Source organism: Ranitomeya imitator, chromosome 8 (genome assembly GCF_032444005.1).
Source record: "Ranitomeya imitator isolate aRanImi1 chromosome 8, aRanImi1.pri, whole genome shotgun sequence".
In the NCBI taxonomy this organism is placed as follows: domain Eukaryota; kingdom Metazoa; phylum Chordata; class Amphibia; order Anura; family Dendrobatidae; genus Ranitomeya; species Ranitomeya imitator.
The window spans coordinates 136,837,009-136,853,470 of record NC_091289.1 but is presented as its reverse complement, the minus strand read 5'-3'; the positions used below and the strand labels follow the sequence as shown (position 1 = coordinate 136,853,470).

The window sequence follows — 16,462 nt, the reverse complement described above, 5'->3', positions numbered from 1 at the left end:
CGCTCAGAATCGCCCGATCTATCAACTAAAAAAAAGCATTAACCTGATCGCTAAACAGCGTAGCGGGAAAAAAATTCAAAACGCCAGAATTATGTTTTTTTGGTCGCCGCGACATTGCATTAAAATGCAATAACGGGCGATCAAAAGAACGTATCTGCACTGAAATGCTATCATTAAAAACGTCATCTCGGCACGCAAAAAATAAGTCCTCAACCGACCCCAGATCACGAAAAATGGAGACGCTACGGGTATCGGAAAATGGCGCAATTGTTTTTTTGTTTTTTTTAGCAAAGTTTGAAATTTTTTTTCACCACTTAGATAAAAAATAACGTAGTCATGTTAGGTGTCTATGAACTCGTACTGACCTGGAGAATCATAATGGCAGGTCAGTTTTAGCATTTAGAGAACCTAGCAAAAAAGCCAAACAAAAAACAAGTGTGGGATTGCACTTTTTTTTCCAATTTCACCGCACTTGGAATTTTTTCCCCGTTTTCTAGTACACGACATGCTAAAACCAATGATGTCGTTCAAAAGTACAACTCGTCCCGCAAAAAATAAGCCCTCACATGGCCAAATTGACGGAAAAATAAAAAAAGTTATGGCTCTGGGAAGGAGGGGAGTGAAAAACAAACACGGAAAAACGAAAAATCCCAAGGTCATGAAGGGGTTAAACACGAGAAGAAAAAAAAAAAAGGATTTATCATATCTTCTCTACAGCAAACGCTGCTGCAGAGAAGATATGAATGGCGGCTTCAGCACCACGTGGGGGGGGCAGCACTTACTGTAGCACTGTCTCCTGCATGGCATGCAGACTGCACACGGACAACGTCCGTGTGCGGTACGTGTTTTACACGGACCCATTGACTTTAATGGGTCCGTGTAATCCGTGCGCTCCCACGAACACTGACATGTCTCCGTGTTTTGCACACGGACACACGGTCCGTCAAAACACGCTGACATGTGCAGAGACACATTGATTTCAATGTGTCTACGTGAGTCAGTGTCTCCGGTACGTGAGGAAACTGTCACCTCACATACCGGAGCCACTGACGTGTGAAACCGGCCTAAAGATGTGATAAACCACCCTTAATTTCTGCTTTAAGGAGGAGGGGAAATCAGTTTTTCACGCAGGGCCCTGTAGGTTTGGATTTCTTTTTCCCTTAATAATAAAGACCTGAATTTAAAAACTGCATTTTGCATTTACCTGTGTTATCTTTGTCTAATATTTACATTTGTTTGGTGATCTGAAACATTTAAGTGTGATAAACCTTCAAAAGAATAGGAAATCAGGAGGGGGGCAAATACTTTTTCACACAACTGTATGCTATAGACAATTCAAGCGAGTACACAATGGAACAACTTATTTTGTATGCAAATGCTAGTGGGAAAAACTTTCTTTTACAGCGCAGCCTCAGCTACTATTGCAGATGTATACTTTACTAGCAGAATTATCCGGTTCTCGCAATCTGTCTGTTGTAAGTTTTTGTGGTTTAAAACTTAATTTGCTGCTGATATGAAGCCGACGTATCTGAGTTGATATGGACAGACATTTGACATCTCTCTAGTTGTGTTCCAAAGAGATTTAAATTAAAGGGGTATTCCCATCTCCAAGATCCAATCCCTATATGTAGTAGGTGTAATAATATTAGCAATTAAAAATGTAGTATAGTCATTCTGATTCACTACATCTGTTTCCTCATGTGTAAGGTTTGCAGTAGTTTAGGTATATTAAACCCTGTAAATATTTGGTTCCACATGAGAATTGTGGCTTGAAAAATAGGGTTTACTGATTCTGGTAAAGAGGAGTTAATTAAATTCATTTTAAAGGTCAAGAAAAGTAAATGTGATGTCATAAAAAATGCAGGCCCACTGTGCATTTAAAGATGCTGCTGAACTGTCCATATGTGTGGAAACCAGAAAAAAAAGTATGTAGAAAGGCTATAGCATTTTTAAGTGCACAGTCCCAGCATTTCCGCACTAAAAAAACGCATTAAAAAATACTGTCAAATCTGCACCAAAAACACACACAAAAAAGTGAGAAACCACATAAAAAAAAACACAACAAAATAATAATTAGAGCAGCTTGCTGTTGCTTTTTTTGGTGCAGAAAAAAATACAGAGGGTAAAAAGTTCCTTTTTCGCACATGGGAGCACAGCCTAAAGATGTTAAGAGAATCAGAGAAAGATACATAGTTCAATACCTTTAATGGGACAATAATAAAACGCACCGATCGTGAAATAGACACCGAGAAGTGCACAGCTTCTGTCTGCGCGGTCACACAAATCGGGGTACGGATAGAAAGCATACGCATAAGTGTTGTTTAAAAAAGAAGCAGGATATTGGTGTAAAACTTTTATTAACCCCTTAATGACCGCCAATACGTCTTTTAACTGACCTTAGATATAAGAGAATAGTATCCCCATACAGATGACAATCCATCATCTGTCGGCTGTACACTATAGCTGACAACTTGCTGCACCAGCCACGATCAGTATTTGCACCTTCTAAATCTGTTTAACCCTTAGATGCTGCTGTCAATAGTGACTACATCATTATAAATGGTTAACAGAGTGTGGGGGCTTTCTCTTTATCCCAATTGGTGCCCTCAGATCATGATTTTGTTGTCCTGATGTTTGCCATGGCAATTCATGACCAAATAGCGACCTTAGAGTCTGACGGCTGTAGTAATCTGTTTAGAAGTTAGCAACATTTAGGTGGTAAAAGTACACATTTTCATTTCTGTCATGCCACTTTGCATTAATTCCTGTAAAGCACCTGAAGGGTTAATAAACTATCTGACAGCAGTTTTCAATATGTTTAGGGGTGCTGTTTTTAAAATGGTATCACGTTTGGGGGTTTCCCAATATATGGGACCCCTAAAGTCACTTCAAACATGGATAAGTCCCTAAAAAAATAAATGTTGTAAATTTCTTTGAAAAAAATGAAAAATTGCTGCTACATTTTTAAACCTCCTAAAATGCTAACAAAATAAAATAACATTTTACAAATGGTCCTGATGTAAAGCAGACATGTGGGAAATGTTATTTATTAATGGTTTACTGTTGTATGACTATCTGGATTAAAGGGATAATCATTCAAATTTAGAAAATTGCTAATTTTTTAACATTTTTCTCAAATTTTTGATTTTTTGTATAAATAAACACAAAAAATGTTGAACTAAATTTACCATTATCATAAAGTAGAATGTGTCACGAAAAAACAATCTCAAAATCACTGGGATTTGTTGAAGCGTTGCAGAGTTATTACCACATAAAGTGACACTGGTCAGATTTCAAAAATTTGGCTCGGTCACTAAGGGGTTAACTTTCTACTCCCAAATATATACATTATGGTTAGTGATGAGTGAACGTGCTTGGATAAAGTGTTATCTGAGCATGCTCGTGTGCTAATAAAGTGTCTTCGTTGTGCTCGAAAAATACATTCTAGTCCCCGCGGCTGCATGTCTCATGGCTGTTTTGATGCAGTTTGAGGAGCAGTTTTAAGCCAAAACCAGAAAAGAATTGAGTAGAAAGAAAAAGTAAAAGTCCTTCCTATATATTTCACTTTCTGTTTGACTCCACTCCTGGTTTTGACTCCAAACAAAGTACATCAAAAACGTTACTAAAAACTGCATGTGTGAGTGCAGACAAAAGGTTTCCAGTTTAAAGGTACTAAAGCAAAGAAGGGTTATTAACATCTCGTTATATAATGGGATATGACTAGGACAGGCCATCACTTAATCCTCACCCATCCTAAAAATGAAAGGGCTCCAGCAATGTGAAAAATGGAGCTGCAGAAATGCTCCATTCAAGTAATAGGTGCTGGCCTGAGTCCCCTGCACGGCGGGGTGGTCATCAGCACAGCTGTGGTATTATAAGACAACGTGATCTGGTAGTATTATTAGACAACGTGATCTGGTAGTATTATTAGACAATATGATCTGGTAGTATTATAAGACAACGTGATCTGGTAGTATTATAAGACAACGTGATCTGGTAGTATTATAAGACAACGTCATCTGGTAGTATTATTAGACAATATGATCTGGTAGTATTATAAGACAACGTGATCTGGTAGTATTATAAGACAACGTGATCTGGTAGTATTATAAGACAACGTGATCTGGTAGTATTATTATTATAAGACAATATGATCTGGTAGTATTATAAGACAACGTGATCTGGTAGTATTATAAGACAACGTGATCTGGTAGTATTATTATAAGACAATATGATCTGGTAGTATTATAAGACAACGTGATCTGGTAGTATTATAAGACAACGTGATCTGGTAGTATTATAAGACAACGTGATCTGGTAGTATTATAAGACAACGTGATCTGGTAGTATTATTAGACAATATGATCTGGTAGTATTATAAAACAACGTGATCTGGTAGTATTATTAGACAACGTGATCTGGTAGTATTATTAGACAACGTGATCTGGTAGTATTATAAGACAACGTGATCTGGTAGTATTATAAGACAACGTGATCTGGTAGTATTATTAGACAACGTGATCTGGTAGTATTATTAGACAATGTGATCTGGTAGTATTATAAGACAACGTGATCTGGTAGTATTATTAGACAATATGATCTGGTAGTATTATAAAACAACGTGATCTGGTAGTATTATAAAACAACGTGATCTGGTAGTATTATTAGACAACGTGATCTGGTAGTATTATAAGACAACGTGATCTGGTAGTATTATAAGACAACGTGATCTGGTAGTATTATTAGACAACGTGATCTGGTAGTATTATAAGACAACGTGATCTGGTAGTATTATTAGACAACGTGATCTGGTAGTATTATAAGACAACGTGATCTGGTAGTATTATAAGACAACGTGATCTGGTAGTATTATTAGACAACGTGATCTGGTAGTATTATAAGACAACGTGATCTGGTAGTATTATAAGACAACGTGATCTGGTAGTATTATTAGACAACGTGATCTGGTAGTATTATAAGACAACGTGATCTGGTAGTATTATTAGACAACGTGATCTGGTAGTATTATAAGACAACGTGATCTGGTAGTATTATTAGACAATGTGATCTGGTAGTATTATAAGACAACGTGATCTGGTAGTATTATAAGACAACGTGATCTGGTAATATTATTAGACAACGTGATCTGGTAGTATTATTAGACAACGTGATCTGGTAGTATTATAAGACAACGTGATCTGGTAGTATTATAAGACAACGTGATCTGGTAGTATTATTAGACAATGTGATCTGGTAGTATTATAAGACAACGTGATCTGGTAGTATTATTAGACAACGTGATCTAGTAGTATTATAAGACAACGTGATCTGGTAGTATTATTAGACAACGTGATCTGGTAGTATTATTAGACAACGTGATCTGGTAGTATTATTAGACAACGTGATCTGGTAGTATTATAAGACAACGTGATCTGGTAGTATTATAAGACAACGTGATCTGGTAGTATTATTAGACAACGTGATCTGGTAGTATTATAAGACAATGTGATCTGGTAGTATTATTAGACAATGTGATCTGGTAGTATTATAAGACAACGTGATCTGGTATGCTCAACTACTGTGCCCTCAAAATAGAAGACTTTTTACTGTAGTGTGGATGTAAAAAGACAAAAAAGCTTTAATTCCTTGAATGAAGGAGATGAAAAACTTATTCATCTCTGTGGTCCTGAAGTTCAAGAATGGTATAAATTTTAAATGATTTCTCTTAGGTTTTCAGTAGCAAAGTCGTTTGTATAGTATGCTTCTGCTCGTTTGTCTCCTGTTTGGTGATGTGTGAGAGTGATCTACCATTGATCAGTTCGGTAACGCTCCCCTCTCCGTTGTTCTCTGGCAGCCAAATCCTGGTTATGTCTTCTGTCTCTGCATTCACTTAAGCTGTCCAGCAATTTTTGTTACATAACCCCTCACCTAATAGTCTGTCACTATATGCACTTCTTTTGTACATAGTAAACTCACTTCCCTGTGGCTCAGCCTCATCTTTGCCTTTCTTCAGCCTCCATCTTGATTGCCAGATTTCATCTAATATTATATTTCGCTATACTCCACTATCAGTCTTAGGCCACAAATATAGTATAGTATCACATGGGTAGCTAAAGACAGTATTATCTGTATCTACTGGGAGGACACTGTGACTATTCTGTCCTCTATACTAAATAAGCTAAAAAATATTAGGTATAAAGTCAGGAGGCTGAACTGCTATTTCCTACATTATAACTGTGTGACCGGAGCCACGTAGTCATCATCACTATCTGTGATAAGAGTTCATCATACAATTTCATTATATCAGGCAGTTCTTGTGACCCCCACCAGAGAACATAACAGCATATAATTCCTAGTAGGTTCCCACAAGATTATGTGACCCAACTGTGGAATAAGGGATGAATACATTTTTAAGAAAGGAAAAACTAAATAAGGTGATGCTAACGGAATCCTATTTAGGGTATTAATTACAGAATTTAAAAACTACTTTAATGTTCTAAAACCAAAAAGAAGACATACAGTCATGGCCGAAAGTGTTGGCACCCTTAAAATTGTTGCAGAAAATAATGTATTTTTCCCAGAAAATTATTGCAATTACACATTTTGATATACACATTTTTATTTCCTTTGTGTGTATTGGAACAACACACAAAAAAAAAGACAAATTGGACTTCATTACATAACACTCCAAAAGTGGTCCAGACAAAATTGATGGTACCCTAAAATTATTTTTTGGTTGCTCACCCTTTGTATTGAATAACTGCAATCAATTGTTTCCTGTAACCATCAACAAGCACCTTACACCTCTCAATTGGAAATTTGGACCACACTTCTTTTGCAAACTGTTCCAGGTCTTATATTTGAAGGTGCCTTCTTCCAACAGCGATTTCAAAATCTCCTTGCAGATGTTCAAAGGGATTTAGATCTGGACTCATTGCTGGCCACTTCAGAACTCTCCAGCGCTTTGTTTCCATCCATGTCTGGGTGCTTCTTCAATTATGTTTGGGGTCATAGTCCTGCTGGAAGACCCATGACCTAGAATGCAAACCTAACTTTGTGAAACTGGGCACTACATTGCAACCCAAAAGCCTAATTTTCAGATTTCATGATGCCTTGCACACAGTCAAGGCGCCCAGTGCCGGAAACAGCAAAACAACCCCAAAACATCTTTGAAACTCCACCATATCTTACTGTGGGTAGTGAGTTTTTTTTTTTTTTTCATTCCATTTTTTGGTAAACAGTAAAATGATGTGTTTTAGCAAAATGCTCTATCTTGGTCTCATTTGTCCACAACACGCTTTCCCCAGAAGAATTTTGGCTTACTCACATACATTTTGGCAAACTGCAGTCTTGGTTTTTCTATGTCTCTGTGTCAGCAGTGGGGTCATCCTGTGCCTCCTATTATAGTGTTTAGTTTCAATCAAATGTTGACGGATAGTTTGTACTGACACTGATGCACCCTGAGCCTGCAGGACAGCATTAGTTTATTTGGAACTTTATTAGGGCTGTCCGAATTATCCTACGTTGCAACTTATCATCAATTTTTCTCTGCCATCCACGTCCAGAGAGATTAGCTACAGTGCCATGGGTTGTAAACTTCTTGATTATGTTGCGCACTGTGGACAAAGAAAACATCAAGATCTCTAGAGATGGACTTTTCACCTTGAGATTGTTGATAATTGTCAACAATTTTGGCTCTCAAGTCCTCTGACAGTTCTCCTCTCCTCTTCCTGCTCTCCATGCTCAGTGTGGCACACACAGACAAATTATGCAAAGATTGATTCAGCTTCTCTTTATATCTGGCTTCCTGTGTGATTTTCATATAGCCCACACCTGTTACTTGCCACTGGTGTGTTTGAACGAGCATCACATGCTTGAAACAAATGTGTTTACCCACAATTTTGGAAAGATGCCATCAGTTTTTTCCTGCCCATTTTTGGAGTTTTGTGTGAAATTATGTCCAATTTGACTTTTTTTTCCTCTGTTTTTTTGTTTGTTATTCCAATACATACAAAGGAAATAAGCATGTGTATAAGAAAACGTGTAATTTTTCCGGGAGAAATACTTCATTTTCTGGAACAATTTCAAGGGTGCCAACACTTTCGGCCATGACTGTATGTGTATGCAGAGGATGCCAAGGAAACTCAATTGGATTCAGAGAAATAAGATAAAGCTGCTAGAATAGCCACGCCAATCACCTGATCTGAATCCAATAGAAAATTTATGGCAGGAACTAAAGCTTGGAATTCATAGAAGAAGTCCATGGGACCCTCAGAATTTGGAGAGTGTGTGGAAGAATGGTCCAAAATCACACCTGAGCAATGCATGTGACTAACTTTCTAAGGCGTCTTGAAGCAGTCATCATTAACAAAGGCTTTTTGTACATTTCAGTAAGTGTGTTGAATACTTTTCCCTGTGTAATTTCTCATTATTACACATAATTTATGGACGTCTATCGCTTGATTGCTTTGCCTCTCCGGATTGTATGGGTTGTTACCGACATCTGGTGAGAATTTCATGTCAATAACACCTTTAGAGATATTGGTGACAAATCCAATACCTATTTCACCCACTGTATTATATATAGGAATATTTATAGCAATATTTTTACATGGGCAACAGTAAGTTGTATGATAGCTGGTACAAGCTTCCTGCTCAAGAGCCAATACCAGATGTACTGAGACAGGCTGGAAACTACGGTGAAGACCTCAAAAAGGGGAGAACTTATGTGGGTAAGATCACAAGAGAGCAGACAAAAATTATGTTTTGGGATTGTTCCTTTAATATTTCTAATACTATATGTAAAATACTTAGATGTAAACATTTCAATATGATTCTTAAATGTGTGAATGTTGTGTTTTGCCCAACAATAATAAATCTATTATTCTCTAGAGGGGCTTCCTCTGTGGTTAATGTGATAGCGATAATCTAATGTTTTCCCGTCATTATTTTGCTTCTAGTGAAATTCCTTGTGTTTGGGAATACCCTGGTAGCCCTGCCAAGCTACCACTTCATAAGAACTGTTTTAATATTTGCTGAGAAAATGTAATAACTGATGAGGGCATAAGACTGAAAACATAAACCACTAATGTAACCAAACTGAAAACCAATGGTCACTGTCATTTCAACAGACTGTGCATAAATCAATAGTGCAAGCAATAGAAGAAACTTTGTAATATATTTTATAAAAGAAATGTTTATTTCTTTATTTGTGAGCCACTTCTTCCCCCCCCCCTCCTGACCTCACTATTCACTCATATATACAGCTGAAATTAGTCTTCCTCCAAACAAGATGGATACTGAGGGATCAGATTACAGTTGCTTATCGAAATCCATACAAAGGAGACATGGAGAAGGGTCTCAGTGTGAGAAAGAGGCTGAGACACACTCAGACCCATGCTGATGATTTCTTGTAAGAGTTTTATCTCACCCCAGTGCTAGATTCACAGCTACACTGCTCACTCCTGCTAAATAATGTTGCCCATGCGACTGCTCGCTACTTCCGAACATATGCTAACTTGAAATAGTAGAGCAGGAATCACACAAGTGTTTATGTGCTGTGCATGGGAGACACCATTGTAGTAGCCATTCTCAAACCACTTGCCCAGGCATGGAGCCTGCAGGGAAAACTGGGTAAATGTTTCTGGATAGACATGTTCCCAACGTATCCCTTAAATCTAGCACAGCTTCTATGGATGAGAGTGCAGAGAGCACAATACAAGTCTCCGAACCCTTATTTACCAAGCACTTTATATCAACTTTTTGTTGGAAATTCTTCCAAAAGTAGTTACAAAAGATGTCTTCTGACAAACTTGCACCAAAAGTTGCAAATTGTGTTACAGATGAGTTACTTTTAGGAGGCATAGATTCGATTTTCTGACTGTTAGACAGTTCCATACAAACCAGATTTATTTGGAGGAGGAACCGTTTCAATAAATTTGGTCAAAATCCCTCCATCTGTCTCCTTTGCTGAAAGTAGCTTAAAAATGGCAGACTGTTCACAGGCTGATTTTTATCCAAAATTGTAAGTCCAGGGTATTAAATGTAACAGGTTTTGTATTCACTTGTGTATTGATTGAGACAGGCACTACAGTATGGTGTAAAACTACTGAGCATTCCCCAGAATGTGAAGCCAGCTTAATCTGACCCAGTTATTTTAATTATTCACACTCCAAATGCCATTTGCCCGTTCTGTTCAGTGTACTGCAGCCCCATAAACCTATACTTCACTCAAGCAAAAAAATCAGGTCATAGCAGTGATACAGTGACCTAGTATACAATGGCTCTAGTGACCCCAGGGTAATATTCTGAGACAATGGCAGAGGCAGATTATTCACTCTATAAATCCCTGTGTTATAATTCACATTCTGGGGGCGTGGCCTGAGAGTCCATGTGAGCGGACGTGCGGCTGTGAGCTCCCGCCGCTGTATATTGTAAAATCCTGCAGAGCCGCTGCTGTTTGGTCCCTGCGGGGGCTTACTGGCTGCGGGGAGACTTGGAGAGGCCGGCGGTGCTGTTCGGTAGCGCTGGAACCGACGAACATGACCAGGAGACGGCAGAAGGACGCGGGAGCCGGGGATGCAGGCGCAATCCAAGATGGCGCCGACTTGAGGGAAAAGGCAGACAAGGAGAACGCCGCATGCAGAAAGCGCATGGAGGTAGCGGCAAAGCTCCAGCAGTTTGCGAGAGCGGAGGCCGCAGAGGAGGGAGCCGGAGCTGATACCGAAGAGGAGGAGGAGGAGGAGAGCCCAGCAGGAGAACATGAGGTACAACAGGGGAGAAAGGAGAGTAAAATGGCGGTGGCAGAAGGGGGACCCGAGGAAATGGCGCCAGAAGCTGAGCCTACCCTAAGAGACGTTTTTGCGCTAGTCTCTTCATGTAAACAATCTCTGACCATACAGATACAGGAGGTTAAGGGGGACACAGCCCAGATAAACGCAGCCATGCAGAAGATTGACAAACGTGTGGGGGAGGTAGAGGAGAGAGTGAGCACTGCAGAAGACCATATAGTGCAGCTGCAAAAAGCAGAGAAAAAGTTCACTCAAGCAATAGCTGAATTGGCTGCGAAAAATGAGGACCTTGAGAACAGGTCCAGAAGAAATAATATTCGCATAGTGGGCATCCCTGAAAAAGCTGAAGGGAGGAATCCAACGGAATATATTGAAAAATGGCTGTTAGAGACATTTGGAGATATGGCGCTAACAAAAGTGTTCGCGGTAGAAAGAGCGCATAGGGTCCCGCCGAAACCACCTGTCCCTGGAGCGAATCCCCGTACCATGCTCGCCAAAATTCTAAACTATAGAGACAGAGACATTATCCTGAGGAAGGCCAGAGACATGACGGATCTGACAGTTGAAGGTCAAAAGATTGCTATATACCCAGACTATTCTACTCTGGTGCAGAAACAACGGATGATGTTCACGGGTATCAAGAGACGGCTGAGGGAATTGGGTGTGCAGTATTCCATGATGTTCCCAGCAAGACTGAGGGTGGTGGCGTTTGATAAAATTCATTTTTTCCAGAAGCCGGAGGACGCTACCCAGTGGATCGATATTAATGCTAAAAAGCTTAAAGGAAAAGGAGACTGAAACTGTGGGAAGAGTCTGAAGTTGTTTACTTATCTGTCAGTTGGAAAAGAGTCATGTGATTGACAAGCCAAGGGGTTTGGGGGGGGAAGAAGGGAAAGGGATGGTGTAATGGCTGCTGGGAAAGGGGGAGGAAGGGTTTGCGACATATTTTAAGTTTATGCAGACTTCTTGTGTGTGCAAATAATTCTAAGTTAAAATGTTTTGAGAACGTTATTTTTCAAAATGTCTGAAATCCTGTTATGTACAGTGGTGGGAGGAGGGTTGGGAAGGTAATGCCAAACGGAGTGTTCGCTATGGGCGATGATGCCCCACTCTTGGAAAGAGGTGGAATGGTTAGATGTGAGGGGGGAAGGGTGGGAGGGGGAGTTGGGAGGGGGGGGGGGGGGGAGGGTAGTTAGACAGCCTGAGCTCAAAATTGATGATACTTATAGTGAAGATGAGCCAAGTGATGGGGACCCGTTTTAAGATTTTGTGCTGGAATGTGAGAGGCCTAGGGGAGAAATCTAGACGTGCTGCGTGTTTGCAATATGCAAGAGACCAAAGGGCCTCAATGATATGCTTGCTGGAGACGCATTTGGTAAGGGAAAAAGTGGATGTTTTGAATAGACGATGGATCCAGAGGGGATATCATTCTACCTTCTCCACGTATGCAAGAGGAGTCTCAATCTTGGTTCCAGCGGGAGTTCAGTATGAGGAGGTGAAGGTATATGTGGACGTGGAGGGACAGTATGTACTATTACGGTGTATACTGTATGGAGTGATGCTGTGTGTTGCCGCGATGTATATTCCGCCTCCCTACTCTAGCAGGAAGATTAGAGAAGTAATGGAGCGAGTGGAAAAATGGGGACCGACACCGTTAATAATTATCGGAGATCTAAATAACATCTGTGATGAATATTGGGATAAAAATAAAAATACTCAGAATAGGTCGGAGGGACACATAACAACATTTGGCACCTATATACAGGAGATAGGTTTGATTGATCTGTGGAGGGTTAGACATGTGGGGGAGAGAGGGTACTCATGTTATTCACCGGCACATGCCACACTCTCTAGGATTGATATGGCTCTGGGTAACAGGATTTTGGACACATTGGTTGGGGAGGTGAGATATCTGCCAAGGGCCTTGTCGGACCATAGTCCAATTGAAGTAGAGGTTAGATTGGAGGGGGCTCGCTCGCTAAGTGGGAGAGAATGGAAGATTCATCCTAATTGGTTACAGAGTATTGAGTTGGAAAGTATAGGACGGGAGGTGGCGGAATTCTTTCTCTTAAATGATGGAAGCGCCGACGCTCTTACAATTTGGGATGCAATGAAGGCGTACCTGAGGGGACTACTGTTTAGGGACATTAGTAGGTGTAAGCGGAGGACGAGAGAGGTAGAAAAAGCGGCAGTTGAGGAGTTGAAGGAAGCAGAGGATGGGATGGCCACACTGGGAACCCCTGAGGCAGAGAGAAGAATGAAAAACGCACAAAATCATTTGGAAAAAATTCTGCTAGGCAAAGCTGAGAGGAAACGAGATTTCCAAAGGGTATTGTTCTATCAGGAGGGAGAAACAGTGGGACATATGCTGTCGGTAGTGGCTGCTGCTCAGAGAGGTTCTTCATATATACACTCTTTGGATTCTGCTAGTGGAGGTAAAATAACGGAAACACCTGAAATTTTGAGAGCCTTTGCGGACTTCTATGCAGATTTGTATTCCTCTCGGGTTGGTGAATCGGTCGAGGATGCACTGACTTTCTTGGAAGGTCTGGATTTGCCGAGACTGAGTGAGGCAGATAGGGAGAGCCTTGAGGCCCCTATCACTGAGGAGGAATTGAGTCGGGCATTGATGTCTATGGCCAATGGGAAGGCGCCTGGGGTCGATGGGTTACCCGCTGAGATCTATAAAGGGTTGGCAGAAGTGTTGATTCCTAGATTAAAAATGGTATTGGAGGAAGCTAGGTCTTGTGGGCGCTTGCCAGCCTCTATGAGAGAGGCCATAATAGTGGTCATTCCAAAGGAGGATAAGGACTTGGGGAAACCGGAGTCGTACCGCCCAATTTCTTTACTAACAATTGATGTCAAGCTTCTGGCCAAGGTGTTGGCTCTCCGCCTCTCTAGTGTTATTGCGAGTCTGGTGCATTCGGACCAATCTGGCTTTATGCCGGATAGATCAACGGCGATCAATTTGAGGAGGTTATATGTAAATTTGCAGGTAGAGTCTGATAACTGTGGTCGAAGAGTGATTGTATCGCTAGATGCACACAAGGCGTTTGACAGCGTCGAATGGGGGTACCTCTGGCAGGTGCTGGAATGTATGGGGTTTGGCCCGCAGTTTGTGGCCTGGATACAGCTGTTGTACTCATTACCATCCGCCAGAATTAGAGTAAATGGGGAGCTATCTCGTCCTATAGGGCTGGCTAGGGGTACTAGGCAGGGATGCCCGCTTTCACCCCTCCTGTTCGCGTTGGCTGTAGAACCTCTTGCTGCTAAGATTCGGCAGTCGGATGGGGTCCCTGGGTTTAGGTATGGCAAAGTAGAGGAAAAAATAGCGTTATATGCGGATGATGTTTTGCTGTTCCTGGAGGATCCAGACAATTCACTAAGAGGGGCCGTTGAAATTGTTGAGAGATTTGGTACTGTGTCGGGACTAACAATTAATTGGGATAAGACGGTTCTTTTTAGAGTGGATGACGTAGGAGAGAATGTGAGTGAGGATGTTGGGGATGAGAGGCTGAAGGTGGTTTCCCAATTTAAATATCTTGGAATATGGATTTCGGTGCCGGTGGCGGAGTTTCTGCAAAGAAATTTGACTCCTGTTATGGGGGTACTCAAGGCAAAGGTAGACGCCTGGAATAAGCTACATCTATCGGTCGTCGGTAGGGTAAACCTTATTAAAATGGTCCTTATGCCCAAAATTCTTTATGTTCTGCATAACGCACCAATTTGGATCCCTCGGGGGAAGTTCAGGCAGATTAATGCCCTCTTTAGAAGTTTGATATGGGGTAGACAATATCCACGTATTAGCTTGGAGACGCTTCAACGACCCAAGGAAGATGGTGGTTTGGCTTTGCCCAACCCGGAAATATACTTCCTTGCGGCCCAGAGCCAGCATTTGAAGGGCTGGGCGCGAGGGGCGTCATCCAGTGCAGTACAACAGCTATTGGAAGAGGTGACGGACCGACGACCGATGGCCAGGTGTTTGGAGGATGGCTCATTGGGCGCGCTGGGGAAAATATACCCAACCCTGTTCCTGATTCGTAAATTATGGAATAGATTAAGGCAGATTCGTGGGGTTACAGGGTTGACTAAATTCACACCGATATGGTCTAACCACAACTTAAAGGATTTTGAGGCCCTGGGAGGATTGATGGAATGGCAGAATAAGGGAATTTGCTTTGTTCACCAGATAATCCAGCAGCAGGAGCTGAAGTCCTTTTCCCAATTGCAGGAAGAATTTGGTTTGCGATCCACAGGGGAATATCAGTATGCGCAGATGAGACATGCCTTTAGAGCTCAGAATAAGAAGGCTGATATCAGGGTTCAAGATGATATAGTGTTGGAGTATGTGTGTGGTGAGGGTACTACAAGGGGAGTTATTTCCACTCTGTATAAGGACCTTATGCACACATTTCTGCTAGATTTCCCTATAAAGGCGAGAGCTAAGTGGGAGAGAGAAGTGGGGCCGATGGAAAATGAAACCTGGGAATCGGTGATGGAGTGGGTTCCGCGACTATCCTTGAGTGAACCATATAGGCTCTCGCAGCTATACATTTTGCATAGGGTATATAAATCTCCGGAAGTGTTATACAAAGCGGGATTGCGTGCCAATTCTGGGTGTCCGAGGTGTGCGAGTGAGAAGGCAGGAATATATCACATGATGTGGACGTGTCCGAGACTGGCTGCCTTTTGGGTGGTGGTTTTGAGCCGAGTTGAAGCAGCGTATAAGTGCAGAGTTGTTAGAGACCCGATAGTATGTGTGCTGGGATATGTGGAAGAAATTGGAGTTGACAATACTTGGAAGATTGCAATTGCTAGGCTACTCTACATGGCCAGGAAAGTAATAGCACGAAATTGGATAAACGCGGAACCACCTGTGAGAAGGGAATTTCTCCAATATGTTCAACATGGTCTAAAATTGGAAAAGGGGGTGTACAGTAAAAGGGGGAAAATAGAACTCTTTAATAAAATATGGTCTCCTTGGCTTGATTTGGATTGAGGAGTATAGGCGTCGTGTTTCCTAAGACCTGGAAGAGGATAAATTACAAGAGGCAGATAATGCCTCGGTGCGGTGGAGATTGAGACTGAGCTGTCTTATGGGGGAGGGGGGTAGTTGGGGTAATGTTGGGGTTTATTAAAAGTAAGAAAATGTGTATCTGATATAATGCAATGTAAATGGCATTCTGTTGTTCTCCTTTTTTTATATTGTTAATAAAAATCTATTTAAATTAAAAAAAAATAATTCACATTCTGCCGTACACTGTACTGTTGTATATGTCGGTCTCTGTTCTAGTCCACAGTGATCTTGCTTTTCATTTGTTCTTCCAGGAACGCTTACGGCACTTGCATATTCGATAATATATTCTCCAAATGTGACTGTAATGTTGAAAATTATTAGTTTTTCATAGAATTCAGAAGAGAGAAAAACAATGTTAAATGCGCCGTGGTCACTTGTCACACCACAGGAGAGCCCCGAGGATCGCGAGTGCCGACACCGCGGGAAAGTGAGTATAGGCTTTATTATTTTTGCAGCTGATCCTGGTCTTCCACTTCATGTTCAATTCGTCCAAAGTTGGAGACAGTGACGCCAGTCCTGATTGGGCTCCAGGCATCATGTGTCACTGCGAGTGCCAGCACTGCTGAAATGGCGCCAGCTTGGGAGGTGAGTATAG

At 41.2% G+C, this 16,462-nt stretch overlaps 1 protein-coding gene across 4 annotated transcripts in view; it reads left to right on the top strand.

Moving 5' to 3' along the window:
* The window catches only part of LOC138647975 (uncharacterized oxidoreductase YtbE-like), a 171,408-nt gene that overhangs the window by 131,580 nt on the left and 23,366 nt on the right, over positions 1–16,462 (top strand). The window lies entirely within an intron of this gene.